Source organism: Emys orbicularis, chromosome 3, assembly GCF_028017835.1.
Source record: "Emys orbicularis isolate rEmyOrb1 chromosome 3, rEmyOrb1.hap1, whole genome shotgun sequence".
NCBI classification, from domain to species: Eukaryota; Metazoa; Chordata; order Testudines; family Emydidae; genus Emys; species Emys orbicularis.
Window position 1 is genome coordinate 4,353,221 of NC_088685.1, and position 18,200 is coordinate 4,371,420.

An 18,200-nucleotide genomic window follows, 5' to 3' on the forward strand; every position below is an offset into this window, starting at 1 on the left:
TCTGTGAATTTTTCACTACCACTCCCATATAGAGCATTGGCACAAGTTATGGAGTCACCCGCTACTGAACACACAGTAAAAGCATTTACATAAAAGGTGGCAGTGTTGGGGTACATTTGGTTACACCCAGACAACTGCTCCAAGTTATACAACATACCAACATTGCTATAAACTGGACTTTCAAGAGGATACAATTTCTGCTTTTCTTCCCTTGCTTTTTGGACTTGGAGCTGAAATCTTTGCACTTTTGCCTCAGCTTCTAGTTCCTGCAATCGAATTTCTGCCAGTCTTTGTTCATGCTCAAGTTGCAGTGTACTTGCTGCCTTTTGCTTTTCAGTTGCTTCTGCAGCTTCTGATCACTGGCCATTAACAGATCTCTCAGTTCTTGGTTTGTAGCTTTCTTTCTAAAGCTTATCCCCTTTTCTGAACACAAATCTTTCAGGGCTTTTTTGTCAAGGCCCTCATATGCTCTTTGCTCAGCCATTGCAACTGTTCTTTAACCAACCAAACTCTCAATCCCAAAATTCAAATGTGGATAGCGCGGGGTTCTGACCCAAAGCTTAATTGACCTGGTTCTGTGGATCCAAGCACGACTACGCCACTGTGACAATGCGGTTCTGGCGGAACCCAACTGAGAGTGCCAACTCAGGACAAATTGCTCAAACAGGGCAGTTACAGCCCAAGGCTGGGGGGTTTTCCACCTCTAAGGCAAACCAAACCAGCCAGACTAGGAGGACTTTGGTCTCACCCCACTGGCTAACCGCAAGTCTCACAAGCGGTCTCCTTAGACACTCCAGTTTCCCAGTATTACCACCAATGCCACTCGTTATGGGGACAAATGGTTATGAAAACCAATACCCCAGTAAAAGAAAAAGGTTCTCCTGATCCCAAAGGACCAAGCCCCAGACCCAGGTCAATATACAAACCAGATCTTACCCACAAATCACGCTGTTGCCAATCCTTTAGAATCTAAAATCTAAAGGTTTATTCATAAAAGGAAAAAGATAGAGGTGAGAGTTAGAATTGGTTAAATGGAATCAATTACATACAGTCATGGCAAAGTTCTTGGTTCAGGCTTGCAGCAGCGATAGAATAAACTGCAGGTTCAAATCAAGTCTCTGGAATACATCCCCCGCTGGGATAGGTCCTCAGTCCTTTGTTCAAAGCTTCAGCTTGTAGCAAAGTTCCTCCAGAGGTAAGAAGCAGGATTGAAGACCAGATGGAGATGAGGCATCAGCCTTATATAGTCTTTTCCAAGTGTAAGAACACCTCTTTGTTCTTACTGTGGAAAATTACAGCAAAATGGAGTCTGGAGTCACATGGGCAAGTTCCTGCATACTTTGCTGAGTCTCAAGGCATATTTGCCTTCTCTCAATGGGTCCATTGTATAGCTGATGGTCCTTAATGGGCCATCAAGCAGGCTAGGCAGAGCTAACACCAGTTTGTCTGGGATGTCACCCAGCAGCATAGCATAAATTTGAAATACAGACAGTATAGAGCCAATATTCATAACTTCAACTACAATATTGATACACACATATAGACAGCATAATCATAACCAGTAAACCATAACCTTGTCTTAGACACCCCATTTGACCCCCTTTATACAAGATTTGCGTGCCACTACAGGACCTTGGTTGCAATAATGATCTATATGGTCCCAGATTATATCAATAACGTCACATGGAGTGAGACTGATTTCACAGCTCTGGTTAAACAGCCAGTGCTCTGATCCCCTGCAGCTGGGGTCAGTCATTACAAGGACAACTCCATCATGGTCAGCTTGTGACAATCTGGCTTCAACTGCTGGCCACTGGTTCTTGTTATTATTTTTTCTCTGCTAGATTAAAGTGCCCATTATTTTCTCCCCAGGGAGGTACTGGTACCCTGTAATCAAGTCACCTTTCAATCTTTTTGATGAGGCAAACAGATGGAGCTCTTTAAGGGTATGTCTACACTGCAGTAAACACCCGTGGCTAGCCCGGGTCAGCTGACTTGGGCTTGCAGGGCTATAAAACTGCAGTATAGACATCCAGGTTCAGGCTGGAGCCCAGGCTTTGGGACTCTCCCCATTTGAGGAGCCTGGCTCAGGAAAGCAGTCACATGCGTACAAGGCTAGATTGTGTCTGCTTCAGGCACCTCCCCACAGCAAAACTGGCTCTTTCACTGTAAGGATTAAGTCTGAGATTTGGAAAGGAGCCCAGAGGAGTGCCCAACTCCCATTAACTTTCAGTGGGATTCAGGCACCTAACTCTAGGCTCCTTTGGAAATCTCAGTCTAAAAATAAAGACACTGACTAGTGCCCATACTGTGTAACTGAGCATCATCTCTGCTACAGGCAGGGCTCCAGGAATCATGGTTAGTGCAGGGGCAGGCTGTGCTGGGAGGTGTAGGCAGCGGGGCTGGCTTGCAGGGGTCAGTCATGAGCATCCAAAGACATCCGAGGGCAACAAAAATGATTAGGGGTCTGGAGTGCATGACTTATGAGGAGAGGCTGAGGGAACTGGGATTGTTTAGTCTCCAGAAAAGAAGAATGAGGGGGGATTTGATAGCAGCCTACAACTACCTGAAAAGGGGTTCCAAAGAGGATGGAACTCGGCCGTTCTCAATGGTGGCAGATGACAGAACAAGGAGCAATGGTCTCAAGTTGCAGTGGGGAGGTCTAGGTTGGATATTAGGAAACACTATTTCACTAGGAGGGTGGTGAAGCACTGGAACGCGTTACCTAGGGAGGTGGTGGAGTCTCCTTCCTTGGAGGTTTTTAAGGCCCGGCTTGACAAAGCCCTGGCTGGGATGATTTAGTTGGGAATTGGTCCTGCTTTGAGCAGGGGGTTGGACTAGATGACCTCCTGAGGTCCCTTCCAACCCTGATATTCTATGATTCTATGATTCTATGAACTGAAGGCTGCCAGCCACTGAGATATACCCCGTACTAAGAACCTGCTGCCTGCCCATGCTCCGCAGATTTTTAGTGACAGTTGATTGATGTTACATCCCCGCTCTGCTGCTCTCAAACTGAGCCAGCTCAGGGCTTGTGTTCTACTGGAGTCTCACGTAAGCCCGAAGGAGGCAAGAAGCAGTGTTGCCAGCTCTAGCAATAGTCTCTGTCTTTCTCCAAACCCCAGCTCCTGGAGTCAGGTGATCATCTGAGAATCTCAGCTTTCATTTAAAAAATGCAAGTCAGTTTCTAGTTCCCATGGCTGAAAACACAAACCCTAAAGGCTCAAAAAGCAGAAAACAAATAAAAAGAAGCCCACGTGTGTGTTTTGTGAAGCAATCTCATGCTTCTTTTAGGCCAGGCATGATTTTAAGGGCCCTGACACATTATTTTTGAGCACTTGGGGTTTGCAGTATTGAAGAAGCTTCCTGTTCCTCTCGCACATCCGCCCAGCACCAGTTCTCACCCCGGGGGGCACAAGACACCTCACGAGGGTAACCACGAGACTGGCCATCAGGGATATCGACCCTGGGCTAACGTCAGAGACTCCTGTTCCCATTTCTTGTTAGCGCAGCTGTGCCAGAATCTTAGCACAGGGGGGTGAGGGATCAGGCCCCATCCCCCTTCCACACCAGCCTGGGGAGCATAAGCCGGGGAGAGTATGCTACACCCCCAAAAGAGCATCTCCCCCTCTGCTCCGGGAGGGCTTGGGACTCCCGAGGCAGGATCCCCGCACTGGCATTGCTCCCAACCAGAGTCTTGGGCTAGAGGGCACCGCTGAGCCCTTCCCGGGGAGCTGTACACCAAAAGCCATCTAAGGCCTGGTCTACACTACCCGCCTGAATCGGCGGGTAGAAATCAACCTCTCGGAGATCGATTTATCGCGTCCCGTCAGGACGCGACAATCGATCCCCGAATCGACGCTCTTACTCCACCAGCGAAGGTGGGAGTAAGAGCCGTCGACGGGAAGCCGCGGAGGTCGATTTTGCCGCCGTCCTCACAGCGGGGTAAGTCGGCTGCGATACGTCGAATTCAGCTACGCTATTCGCGTAGCTGAATTTGCGTATCTTAAATCGACCCCCCCCCCCTGTAGTGTAGATGTAGCCTAAGGTACTTAGCTGGCCCCACAATCTTTAAGGGATCATTGGGTTAACCCCCTGAAACTGCTGAGGTTAACAGTTACCTTTCCTTCCGGTGAAATGTGTGAAATAATACAGTTCCCGGGATCAGGGCACCACTGGGCGGAGGGGTGCTTGCTGACTCAGCGTGTCATGGGGGGGAGGAGAGGGTCAGACAGCACAAGGAGGGAGAGGGCGAGCAGGACAAAGCAGCCACGGCCTGCAGGACCGGTGCGTGGGAGAAGGCTGGAGAGGTTTGGGGTCAGAGCGCCGGTGCTGGGAACACGGCAGCTGCGTCCTGTGCTCCGGGACACACGGCTTTGTACATTCTTTGTAAATAAAGAGGATTGTGCCACAGGTACCCGCCTCCAGCCTCAGTTTCTCCTCCCACCTGGAACAGCCCTGAGGGCCCTGAACTTTCATCAGCTCTGGGGACCAAAGGGATAGTCCTCTTTACCCTCCCAATCCCCTTGTGACTGGGGTGTCATAGCAGGGTCTCTCCCCAGCACCCCCACCCACAGCTGCTCTGGTCTGCTTCTCCTCACGACTCTGCCCTCCGGCCAGGTCACTTGTAGGCTCCCTGTCCCGGGTAACTGGGAGTCCCCCAAACAATAGTCCAGGTCTTCAGCTCAACTCTGGGCCCAGTGGTCCGTACACCGCTTGGCTCAGGGACCTTTCGCACCGCCTTCCAAAGCTCAGATCTGCTACCACCTCAGCCTGTCTCCAGGCCTTTTCCCCAGCCCCTTCATGGGCGCACCCTCCCCAGGCTCGGCCCTATTCTGTACAGCTCCGGAGCAGAGCAACGCCCCCTCCAGACCCAGCTCCTTGGCTGCCTCTCCCCCAATTCTGTCTGCCCACGGCTCTTTGGTCAGAACCTCTTGCCCCGGGCTGCCGCCCTGGGTCTGGCCCTTTCCCAGCTCACTCCACTCCTGCAGCTTCCCTTTGCCTGGCCAGCTCCGTTCTCCTGCCCTGCTGGCCTTCCTCCGCTCCCCTGGGACCCACCACCCCTAGGCAGCCCTCAGCTGGGCCTGATCCTAAACCTGGCCCCCCTTAAGGTGTAACCGGGGGCACTGATTGCTCTCTGGCGCTGTTAACTCTTGCTCTGCTGCTGTGGAGGACAGAGGCAGAACCAGAATTGTCCTAAGGGGGGCCCGGGTTACCTGCCAAGCAGTGTGTGTGTGTAAGGGGTTCCCTCACTTTGTGTTGCCCCATGGCACCCGTATGTCCTCGCTGAGCCGCCGTCTCTCCTCCCAGAGCGGGCTGGGCGCAGAAGAGGGAGAGGAAGCAGCTGGAGGGGATGGCGGCCCTGGGTTTTGGGAAGCAGGGAGCCAGGTGTGTGTGTGGGGGGGGGGGGCGGTGTGTCAGGGGCCGGAGCCCCGGGAGGAACTGCTGTCCCTGCTCCAGCCCATGCTGGGCACTGGCACCTTCAATCAGCTCCTTTCCCATCCCCAAAGGCCGGGACCTCTCCCCCACCCGAGAGACTGGGATCGGCCGGGACCACTCTCCGTACGTCCCCCCCTCGAGACCGGGACTGTGAATCTGTAGCAGTGTCCATGGCCGGGGGGCAGGGGTTGGGGCTGGCGGAGGAGACATCCCACCACAGTGCCTAACTCCCATTGATTTCAACGGACGTGAGGCGCTCGGGATAGGGTACAGGCCCCACGCCAACCAAGAAGGGGTTAATGGGGGCCTGTGGGCCCAGCCAGCCCCACCCTGTTGCATCCTGTGCCAGGTGCCGAGCCTGGAGGGAGGAGATTCAAGAGGAAAGGCCCAGCTCAGCCGTGGTGACTGGAAGGAGGGGAGCTCCCGAGCTCGGCTGGGGCCAGAACCGAACCAGAGACTGCCTCGGGGCTGCCTAGAAGGCAGGACCTGCTGGGGGCTGGGACCAGAGCCTCCCTGGGGCAGGACTTTTGTTTCTCCTCACACGTTTGGCTCCCCTACGTCTCGGGACCTGCAGAAGAGCCAGCCAGGAAGAGACTGAGGAAGGCCCCGGCAGGAAGCAACCCAAGGATGCAGCAGAGGGGCTGAACAAACGGGTCCCTGGGCTGGAAGCCAGAGTGGAGGGCAGGCCTGGCCCACCAAGGGCGAAGGCTTCAGAGCCAAGGGCTGGCAGCCTCATGCCCTATAACCTGGGCTGAACCCGAGGAGAGCTGGACTCGGGATTCCCTGGAGGGGCAGGATTAATAGTGATGCGAGGACCTGGGTGTGACTTGCCCAGATCCCATTGAAGAGCAGGTCTCCCCAGTCCCAGCCTCGCACCCTAACCACTGGACCATGCTTCCTCTCTCAGAGATATTTTACATCAAGAAACAATGTCTCTGCTCCTTTCCCTGTAAATTGCTTCCCCCCAGGCCGCGTGCCCAGAGAGAGGAAACAACACACACCATATGATTAGATTGGCCTCGGTTTCACAAAGTACAAGACGGGCTTTGAGGTTTGAAGTCCAGTAGTCCAGGCGCTCTCTCCCCTGCGTCTCTTGCTGTGCAGAACACAGGAGATGCCTCACTAACCAACCAGGGGACTGACTGAGGGTTTGGCTTTAGCGATGTGCTGCCTTGCGATCCCTTTAAGCCGCTTGTGTCCTGCACGGTGCCCCGTGGTCAGAAATTAATCCTAAAGGAACTGGGGAAAGACGGTGATTATTTGCACGCTTCTTTGTCGGGTCACAAGCAGTGTGGACCTCTGCGAACCGCAGCGTCACCCGGAAAACAGGGCTGCAGACTCAGGGGGAGACAGATGACCCCCCCGCCTGCCAACCCTGAGGGCAGCTGACTTCTGCAGTATTACCGAGCATGCTCAGTCCATGGGAACATGCTCAATACAAGCCAAGCAGCAAATCTGGGGGGGACACCTGACCCCCCAAACCTCCCCCAATGCGTCGCCTCTGGTGGGAGACCAGTGTCTAGAGCGTGAGCTCTTCTGGGGCAGGGACAGAGCCGGGAAAGCGGCGTTTATTTATTGATTGATTGATTTGACGGTGGGAAATGGAAATTGACCACAGCAAATTTCACTCTGGTCGAAACCCCCAATTTTCTGTTGAGAAACTGTTACAGCGGGAAGTTTGGGACCGGCCCTCGCTGGGCCCTTGTCTCACTGTGAGGGAAAAGCACTGCACATACCGACTAATAACTGCTACATCCATCCTCTAACAGAGCTGGGCAAATAATGGGGGGGTTGGGTTCGCCGGCAACTCTGAAAAATTGTGAAAAGTTTCATTTCGGCTGGACCCAGATGTGACATTTTTCAAACTTTCAGTGAGTCAAAAAAAAGAGTTAATCATTAGAGCTGGTGAGTGGGGCCGGATGAATCTTTTGTGGGCCCTGGCACCCGGACCGTGGGCTGTCCCCCCACACCACCTGTGCTCCACCCCGAGGCCCTGCCTCCACTTGGCCTCTTCCCTCTGAGCTTGTGGAAGCTGTACTTGGGAGCCTCATGCTCCCTTTCTTCTCTATAGGCCAGGCTCCCTGGTTGGACTACAATTCCCATGATGTACCACAGCCTCTTCTCTTGGAGAGGGGACGTGTTGCATCATGGGAGATGTATTCTGTCAGAGGAGCCCAGCCCATAGAGGAGAATGGAGTCCCCGAGCACCTGAATTTCAACTCCCACGAGGCATTGCAGCAGTATATCCAAATAGAAATATTTTGATTTGGGGACATTCCGTTTTTCAATAAACATTCAAAATGTTCTGTAGACCCAAGACACTTTTCAAACACAAATGCATTTAATGAGGCCCCAATCTTCCACTGAAAAACAGTTTCCATTGAAAAATTTCCACCAATCTTCATTGTAAATTCTGTTTAGATGCTTTGGGGCAGGGAACATGGTTTTGGTCCGTGTCTGTGCAGCGTCTAGCCCCATGGAGCTCGGGCCTCCTGCCGTAACAAATCGTAACAAAACCCCAGGTCCCGTTAGTCTCCTCACTACACTTTCAAATGGCTCTTGCCAGCAGATTTCAACGAGAACGGCTTTATCGACGAGGAAGACCTGCAGAGCATCATCCAGCAATTGTTAAACAGCGACGACCTACCGGAGGAAGAGCTCGTCACACTGACAAACCATGTACGTGTCCACGTTCCTGCTATTTGATTTGTTCACGTGGTATCCTCTGTGGTTTCACGGTGTTACCAATCGTGCTGTTCTCGCTCTTTCTGGGATGGATGGTTTCACCTCTAGCCTCATACCTTATACAACACCCGCTGGGTCAAAATAAACACAGCAGCGCTAATCCTTCTCTCTCCTCTAAGTCCTTTGTCTGTCTCTCTCCCATTCCATCCCAACAGGTGCTGGAGGAGGCCGACCTGGACAATGACAACATGCTGTCCTTCGCAGAGTTTGAACACGCCATGTCGAAATCGCTGGATTTTTTACAGTAAGTGCCATTCTTGTGACGGGTGTTTGAAACAGAGAAGTGGGAGGGGTGGGGGGAGCACACGGGAAAAGTAAAAGGGGTTCATGTTGTACGCCAGGCAGTTGTCTCCGCTTGCCTCCTGCCTAGATGTTGGATTGCACTGTCCTCTAAGCAAGGGCTTACATGCCATTGGAACCATTTACCAAGCGCCGGGATGGATACTTCATCACCGGCATGTTTAAATCGAGATCGGCTGTTTATCTGAAAGCTCTGCTCTAGGAATTATCGGGGGGCAGGTCTCTGGCCTGAGCTACGCAGGTGGTCAGACTAGAGGATCACAATGGTCCCTTCTGGCCTACGAAAGTGATGCCTGACCTTGTGCTAGAAAAACCAGGCTATTGAAATATTACAGGTGTCACGGATCCACAGGATCAGTGCTACGATCCCAGCTTTGGAACGGTCTTTAGGAGGCGCCCCTGCAATGTGCCAGACCCCCAAGGTGTCTCACTCTTCCTCTGGTGAGCGTTATGCACCCTCACCACCTCCTTAGACTGATCCTCTGGGGCCCCAGCCCTCCCCTTTCACACCGCGAGCTCTGTTCAGCAGGTCCAAGTGAGCCAGACTCCTGGCAGAGACTTGTCCACTCTTCAGGGATTCATGCGCCCAGGACTGCAGTGACACTCAACCAGTGCTGTCAGCAGGAACCCAGCCTAGGAAGCCTGTAGGTTATCACGGAGATCGGCAGGTTAAGGCATAGCCCAAGCCCACTCTGGTTAGCCCACAGCCCAGCCAAGCTGTAGTGACCCCCGTTGTTCCAGTTCTGTCTGTCTCTTCTTCTGACCCCCTTGATCAGTTCCCAGAGGAGAGCCCCGACTCCTTCCAGCAGCCAACGCTTATCATAGAAGCATAGAATACCAGGGTTGGAAGGGACCTCAGGAGGTATCTAGTCCAACCCCCTGCTCAAAGCAGGACCAACCCCAACTAAATCATCCCAGCCAGGGCTTTGTCAAGCCAGGCCTTAAAAACCTCTAAGGAAGGAGATTCCACCACCTCCCTAGGTAACCCATTCCAGTGCTTCACCACCCTCCACCTCACACCTTCCCAGTGCTTTGTTCTCCCACTGGGCAATGTTGCTCAGCTTCCCTGCCGAGAGGCGGGGAAATCCTTCTCCATTAGGGTTGTTGGGTGTTGGGGATCGATGTCCTGCTGACTGGCTTGGCCATTGTCTTCTCAGAACCTCCATTGATATGAGGCCGTTTTTTTTCTCAATGATCCATTCAGACAGCGAGGCGAGATTCATACCTGTGCCCCTGGGCCTGGTCTACACTAGAAAATTAGGTCAATTTAACTACATCAGTCAATGGTGTGAAAAACCCACACCCCTGAGCGATGCAGTTAAACTGACGTAATCCCTGGTATAGACAGTGTTAGGTCGACAGGAGAATTCTTCCATCAACCTAGCTACCACCTCGTGGGGGATGGTCCGAGAGAACCCCTCCCGTTGGCCTGGGCAGTGTCCACACCGAAGCGTTACAGCAGCACAGCTGTACCACTGGAGCACTGTAAGTGTAGACATGCCCTTAGCCTGCCCTGAGAGCAAACAGCTTCCCCCCACCCCCGCCAACTGGGTAACAATATGAAATATGGGGACACTGAGGCACACATAGGCGTCATAAAAATATTACAGAAAATTCCCATTTTGTCACATCAGGCAAAGGGAATCTCAGCATGTGGGAGCAAATAATATTCTGCAGGCCTGATCCTGACCTCTGACAACACTGGGCCCTCTGGGTTATGCTGTAGGGCTGAGTTAAAAGCAGCGGATCTCAAACTCTGGGTCGGGACCCCAAAGTAGGTCATGACCCCATTTTAAGACTTGTTGGGACTCGGGGCTGAAGCTGAAGGTGGCGGGGCTCGGGCTCCAGCCCCCTCTCCCCCCTCCCAAGGTGGTGGGGCTCGGGCTGCGGCCCCCTCTTCCCCCCTCCCAAGGTGGGGGGCTCAGGCTGAGGCCCCCTCTCCATCCATCCAAGGCGGTGGGGCTTGGGCTGCGGCCCCCTCCTGGGGTCATGTAGTAACTTTGTTGTCAGAAGGGGGTTGTGGTGCAGTGAAGTTTGAGATCCCCTGATTTAAAGGCTGGAGCTGGGGCAAAACGAATCCAGCCAATAGTTTCCTCCCCGAGACACGAATTCATGAATCTGTCAAGTCCACCAAATAGTTTCGACCAAACTGAACAACAGAAATGTTTTGATTTGGTTTCGACATTACCAAAACATTGAGAATTTTGGGCTGGAGTCACAGCTGAAGATGGTGCCGTTGCTGGGTTCTTATCCGTGCTACCCCAGTGGTTACCGCACTCCCCTGGGATGCAGGAGACGTGGGGTCAATCCCCCCTCGCCTGACATAGACAAGAGATTGGACCGTGAGTCTCTGCCAGTGCAGCAGAGTGCCCGGGGCTATGGGATGTTTGGATATGGGGCTTTCCCAGTCTCTCCTGCTGATGCTGTTCCACCTTGTACAAGTGGCCCAATGACTCTTCGTTGTCATGCACAGTGGCAAGGCCCAGTCCTTGGGCCAGGGAACGAGTGTGAGAATGAAGCTACAGCTTGGTGGTTTGGGCACCCACCAGGAGCACTGGGTTTAAAATGGCGCCAGTGTTGGCGTTGGGCCCACACTCAGAAGGGGCCCCAGTGCCCGGACTGTGACCCCGTCCCCCTGCTTCAGCCTGAGAACCTGCCCCCCGCTCAGCCTCTTCACCCCAAGCCCTCACCGCTGCTCGTGCCTCTCCCTCCCCGCTCGCGCCTCTCCATCCCCTCACCCCCGCTCGCTCCTCTCCAACCCCGCTCGCTCCTCTCCATCCCCTCATCCCCCGCTCGCTCCTCTCCATCCCCGCTCGCTCCTCTCCATCCCCTCACCCCCGCTTGCTCCTCTCCATCCCCGCTCGCTCCTCTCCATCCCCGCTCGCTCCTCTCCATCCCCTCATCCTCCCTCGTTCCTCTCCATCCCCTCACCCCCACTCGCTCCTCTCCAACCCCGCTCGCTCCTCTCCATCCCCTCACCCTCCCTCGTTCCTCTCCATCCCCTCACCTCCCGCTCGCTCCTCTCTGCCCCTTCCCTCCCCCATGCAAGTGACAGGCGGGGCCTCGGGGGGAAAAGGCCAAGCGGGGGCAGGTCCACAGCTTCCACAAGGCATCACGGCAACATTTCAGAACTGCAATAATTTGGTCTTGAAATTTTTCACCAAAAAAATCAAAATTGGTATGGGGAAAAAAATCCCATTTCCTGACCAGTCCTATTTATAGTCTAAATATTGTCCCTTTCTCTATGCTCTCTACCCCCTCCCTTTGTGGTACCTACCCTGGGCCCACCACGACTAGGAGCTCAGCGCTTGGCTGAAGCGGTGGGGCCCTGAGCAAATTCACAAGCAAAGGCAGGACTCATCCCTCCCCGCCTGTGGAATTGCTCCAGGTGGGGACCATTTTAGGAGGAGTCCGAGGTCGTGGAATTGTGGGCCTGGGCCCCAAAGAGGGGGTAGAAATAGCCCTGATGAAGCGGGAACGTGCAGGCTGGTAGCTATCCTTCCTCTCGTAACTGCTGCCCGTTGGAAATGGAAACAAGGAAGACATGCTCCTGGTCAGCACAAGGGCGCCTCTTCAGAGCCATTGGCGGCATGCGTGCGGTGGCAGTGCACTCCCCTCAGAAGGAGGCGGGGTCTGACTACAAGTGGGTGACGAGGACACAGCCAAACACCGTCAGAAAAAGATGGGTGGGGAAGAACGTTTCTGAGTCTAAGTTCCCGCCAATCTTTGCTGGAGCAACTTGTGCGTAGCAGAATCAACGTACATTAGGCACAGAAGGCTGGCGTAGTGGATCAGGTGCTGGACTTGGTCTCGGGACACCTGCGTTTAATTCCGGGCTCAGCCACAGACTTCCCGTGTGACCTTGGACAAGTCACTTAGGCCGAGATTTTTAAAAGGATTAGGCGTTGCAACGCTGAACATAGCAACTCCTAAACGCCTTTAAAAAACTGGGCCATCATCTACCCAGTGCATCAGCTCCCCATCTGTGAGGTAGTGATCACAGTCCTTCCCTACTTCACAGGAGAAAGCAAAATCCATGAATAAGTGCAAGGTGAGTAGATACGGTGGTGATGACAATATAATTAGACAGACGTCAGTGATTTACACCCTCTAAGGATCTGGCCTAGTCCATATAGTCATAATGGCAACATCGGTGTATTTTTTTCCCTCCATCTACCACCCATGCCTAGAAATGTTGGGGCACCACTTAGGTGATATGTCATTTGGTTCACAGACAAGCCTGTTTCACACCATTTTAATTATCACAATGCCTGGTGAGTATTATCTGGCATTGGTTGAAAGCGCTCTGATGTTGGCAACGGCTGGGCCGTGAATTCCACTGGGACTCCCAGGTGCTCCAGTAATACAGATAATAAATAATAATTTAGGCCAAGATTTTCCAAAGTGACAGGTAATTCTGAGTGCCTGCATGCTTACATACCCAACTGAAGATGCCGGGGTGCCCCAAGAACCTCTTAACGCCACCTGTCCAAGGGGTGCAGAGGGGTTGTAGGAATCTACAGTGGAGGGCAACAAAAATGATTAGGGGGCTGGAGCACAGGACTTACGAGGAGAGACTGAGGGAACTGGGATAGTTTAGTCTGCAGAAGAGAAGAATAAGGGGGGATTTGATAGCTGCTTTCAACTACCTGAAAGGGGGTTCCAAAGAGGATGGATCTAGGCTGTTCTCAGTGGTGGCAGATGACAGAACAAGGGGTAATGGTCTCAAGTTGCAGTGGGGAAGGTCTAGGTTGGATATTAGGAAACACTATTTCACTAGGAGGGCGGTGAAGCACTGGAATGGGTTCCCTAGGGAGGTGGTGGAATCTCCTTCCTTAGAGGTTTTTAAGGTCAGGCTTGACAAAGCCCTGGCTGGGATGATTTAGTTGGGGATTAGGTCCTGCTTTGAGCTGGGGGTTGGACTAGATACCTCCTGAGGTCCCTTCCAACCCTGATATTCTATGATTCTGTGAATCTCCTAATTCTGGTTGTACATTAAGGTGCACCAAAGAACATCATGTGAGGTCTCAAATGGAAACTGGTGTCACGCTAGCCATTGATATCACTGTGCAATGTGTGTACAGATCCTATATAAGGAGCTATGTACATAGAGTGAAAATATGTTCTTAAAGTCTGCATCGAGGTATTAGGCATCAGCCAAGGTGACAAAGAGGTGATGAAAGAGGCAGTGTCTGCCATCCCATCTATCTGTTTTCATGTAAATTGAGTATTGTCTCCTTCCAAATGGGTTCCCCATAACCAGTCTGGACTGAATGCAAATGAGTGAGTGTAAGAAAGAACTCCAGAAAGAATTAACAGGAAGAGAAACCCAACTGGGGAAGAGAACCTGATCTTGAGGTGCATATCAAAGGTTTGCTTGAGTATATATGGGGGGCCAAAGGAGAGGCCCAGGCACCCTTCACTGAGGGGAAAAAAGGACAGCGATTTTGCTTCATGAGAAAGGGTCTCTGTCAGATGTGGCGAGAACTTTGCATGAGAAAAGCTTCTTTAGACAAGAGCGTGACTTGTTAGTCAAGTCTAGTGTCTAGAAAGCATGGTCTGATTTTGTTTCACATGTAGCCATTTGTTTCCCATATCCTCATTCACTATCCCTTGGATCGCCAGTCTTTGATAATAAGCCTGTTTTTCTTTACACTATCAATCTATCTCAGGGCTGTGGTGAGAAGCAAAGTGCTGATCCTGAGTTGGCCCTTTCAGGCCAGTGTGCCCTGTTCTGCTGGCAGTTCTGTGAGTGTCCAGAGACGCTCTGAGGCCTCGAGACCCGAAGGGCACCGTCTGCGCTGCCAGAGGCTGTTGGTTTCAGGGAGCTGATCCATAGCGGGCACAGAGAAGCCTGCCTCACGCGAAGGGCAGGGAGTGGGGAGGAGCAGGGGCATGTCACTGCCTGCATTTCAAAGGGCTGTTCAGCACTGACTGAAAACCTGACCCCGTGGAGGTGGCGCACGTCGGGCACCCGAAACCATTCATTACATTTTAAAATCTTGGCCTATTTGTTCCAATGTATAAAATAGTGGCTGCTGCAGGCTTTAAGCACATGGGTTATTAAAACGCACACGTCAAAAGCTAACTCATCTGTCCCAACACCGGCGCAGTAAAACCCTGTGTCCCGGGAGCCCAGATGAAACCCTGCATGATCTCGCCACGCACCCCGGGGATAGCTTGGCGCTTTGTTGGCTTGTTAAATCTTGCTGCTGGTGGAGTGGGACCTCTTACCGTAAATATAAAAGGCATATTCTATTTTTAGACGGGGACTAGCTTTGTCGCTGAAGACAGGGGCCATGCCTAAGACATCCTCGAACGTAAAGGTGCCGTCTGTGGAGAACACTCGGCAAATTCTGTCCCTAAAGGGATTCACCTGTGTGAATATATATATATATATAATATACTGCAGACAATCCCCTGTCCCAGCCAACCCCTCTTTTAAAAGAATTCTTGACAGGTAGGAAACGCCAGAATTAAGGCTACATGGACAACTGTAATGGACTAGGTGGTACCGAGACAGTATTTTCCATACCTTTATGCTCCTGTTTTTTTGTCCTGCACCTCAGCTTGACCCTTTGCTGAATCACAGGCCAGAGTCTGTCTTTCCATGACTTTCCAGAAAGCATTACACACAGTTAAACCTCACGGCTACTGCATGCAAAACCCTGAATGTAGGTGATTCTAGTTCCCAGTCAGCTTCAAAGGGAGAAAGACAACTTCTTAGTAACCATTTAATACACACCCAGCCCTGTAAATGGTCTTTGGAATACTTTGGCTAACTCTTAAAGAAAAGCTATTAGATTGTAAACCTCCTGGTGTCACCCACCCTGACAGCAGCACTTTCCTGTCTTACATATATTTCAGGGCATCGTTTCAACAGAACACACTTTATCACACACACATACAGACCCATTTCTCTCTGATCTTCTCTCAGAGATGATTTATCAGTCTCTATAGTGTGGCCATAGTAGGTGCTGTGTTCTTCAGAGCTTAACTCTTTGCTGAAGCATTGGCCAGACTGCTGTCTGTTCAGAAGGCATTACACAGTGTTAAACTTCAGAGCTATTGTGTGTAAAACCATGAGAAATGGAGGGTCATAGTGCCCAGTCATTTCTTGGAGAAGCAGCAGTCACTTTCTTAGTAAATGCTCACAAAACACCTTGTAAATAATATGAAATATGGAATACTATGAATAACTTGTAAACAAAAGCTTTCAGACAGTAAGTCTACTGGTGTTTCTTGTATCAATTCTCCCCCTTTTGTTTCTGTTTCAAACATTGACATCTAAGGTTTCCACATAACATATTCTGTACATCAGCTCACACGTCAAAACACATTCCCTTCTGATCTTCTTTGTAGTGTGACCGGAGTAGTGTGACCATGAGTCACCTGGACTCTTCAGAGCTGGAGAAATGGCAGCGTCTCTCAGTCCTGTCAAACACTTCAGACCCTGGCAGCAAACCAACACTCTGGGGAGTTCCCCAGCTAGCAGCTTCCAGCCCTTGGGGTAGTAGCTGACTGGTCCTCTCAGTTGCCAGTGAAACACAAGTCTGTAGCCTGTATCCAAGGTGGTGCAATGATTGGGATCAGCCTATAAAATATTGCCTGAGCATCTCTGGCCCCTCCCATGACCCAGAGTACCAAATGCTGTGGTATAAAGCATGTGGATTGCATAACCTTAACTCTGCCCACTTGTGCATTATGCTATAATCTTTGATTACATGACCACATACCATTTTTCCCACAGGAGCCCTGCCCCATTCCATGCACAGGCCAGATGAATGAAATCAGGGCTGTATAGTGAAGGAGGCTGTTTGTAGGCTCCCTGACTCTCGCTGCAAAAAAGTGTCAAATGTGCAACAAATGAGGCAGGAGATTGCGGGAAGAAAGAAGAGGGTCTCATGGGTAAGACAGTTGAATGCCCCACTGGAAAACTAGATTCAGTCCCTGCCTCTGGCACAGAGGCCCTGTGTGATGCTGGGCAAGTCACTGAAATCAGCATTGTCACAGCTGGCCCCTCATGAAGTGCTCATTTTCTGGGTGAGCAGCACTACAAATAAACATACTTTAAAATAAACTGTTTGCAAATCAACCTAGGTATTATTTGTCTGGTGGTGGGCCCAGAGCCCTGCGCAGGTAAGGGATATACACATCCAGACCCGCCACTCGTACAAACACAGGCAATTGAAAGGTCTCAAACCCACCGCGTTATTTCCATAAGCAGGTAACCATCGTTTCCCACCACTGTCATCCTCATCCTCTCCCTCCCCCATGCCTCCCATTACAAAATCTCATCTCCGGGTATACGGTTCGTCTATATAGAGAGAGCTATCTACTGGCAGGGACAGAATAGCATCTGTTGTACTGGTCATACGTGTAGGTTACATAAAGTTGTTACTAAACAAACGGATTCCTGGGTGCGTTGCGACACCTGTGATTGTTCTTTTAAATCTTACATAGTTCCCCCCTCCCCTGCAACCCCGTTAAAGAGCTTTATACAAATCCCCTTTGTAAATCCCCTTTAGAGCCCGGCTGGCTCAGATGATGGAATACCTCACATAGCGTCAACTAAGACGGAACAAGAAGCAACGGTCTCAAGTGGCAGTGGGGAAGGTCTAGGTTGGATATCAGGAAACACTATTTCACTAGGAGGGTGGTGAAGCACTGGAATGGGTTACCTAGGGAGGTGGTGGTAACTCCTTCCTTAGAGGTTTTTAAGGTCAGGCTTGACAAAGCCCTGGCTGGGATGATTTAGTTGGGGTTGGTCCTGCTTTGAGCAGGGGGTTGGTCTAGATACCTCCTGAGGTCCCTTCCAACCCTGATAGTCTATGATTCTATAAGACCAGCACTGTTCTTACAAAGAGAAGAGCTGTAAAATGATGAGGTGATCATTTGTTCTGTGTCTGAACAGCACTCAGCACTCTGGGGCCCTGGGACCATGACTGGGCTTCCTCTAGTATTGCCAAATTAAAACATCATGATTTCTAAGCCAAGTCTCATGAGTTTGAGGAGCCTGGTTCATGGAGGCAGCACTGCAGAGGTGCGAGGTGCACTAGTTCTTTTAGAGCAAAACGAAGAAATGCAAAGGACAAGTGATGCTCTACTGCCATCTAGAGGGGGGAGGGACTCCCTTTTTCAGACCAAGGAACTGCAACGGAAATCGAAACGCACATATGGTTTACAGCAATAAACATTTAATTCCCTTTTTAAGCAACAATAAAAATAGGGTTATGGTTTTCTTCCACCGGCTATACAGATAGAAGTGCTCACAAAAATAGAAAGAACTTGCTAGAACCAGAGTACTCTTGTACTGGGCCAGCAAGGTGGTCACAGCAAATAATTCAACCCCAAGTAGTAGCAGTAGGTCACGTTACAAATCGAGCATGTCAAAAACAGTAAAAATGTTTAATGCCAGGGGATCTCTCTCACACACACAACTAGGGTTGCTAGCTTTCTGATTGCAGACAACTGAACACCCTTACCCCGCCCCCCTGCCTGAGGCCCCGCTCCTGCCCCACTCCTTCTCTGAGGCCCCACTCCCAGTCACTCCATCCCTCCTCCCTCCGTTGCTCGCTCTCTCCCACCCTCGCTCACTCACTCATTTTCACCAGGCTGGGGCAGGGGTGTGGGAAGGGGTGAGGGCTCTGGCTGGGGGTGTGGGCTCTGGGGCGGGGCCAGGGATGAGGGGTTTGGGGTGCAGGAGGGGGCTCTGG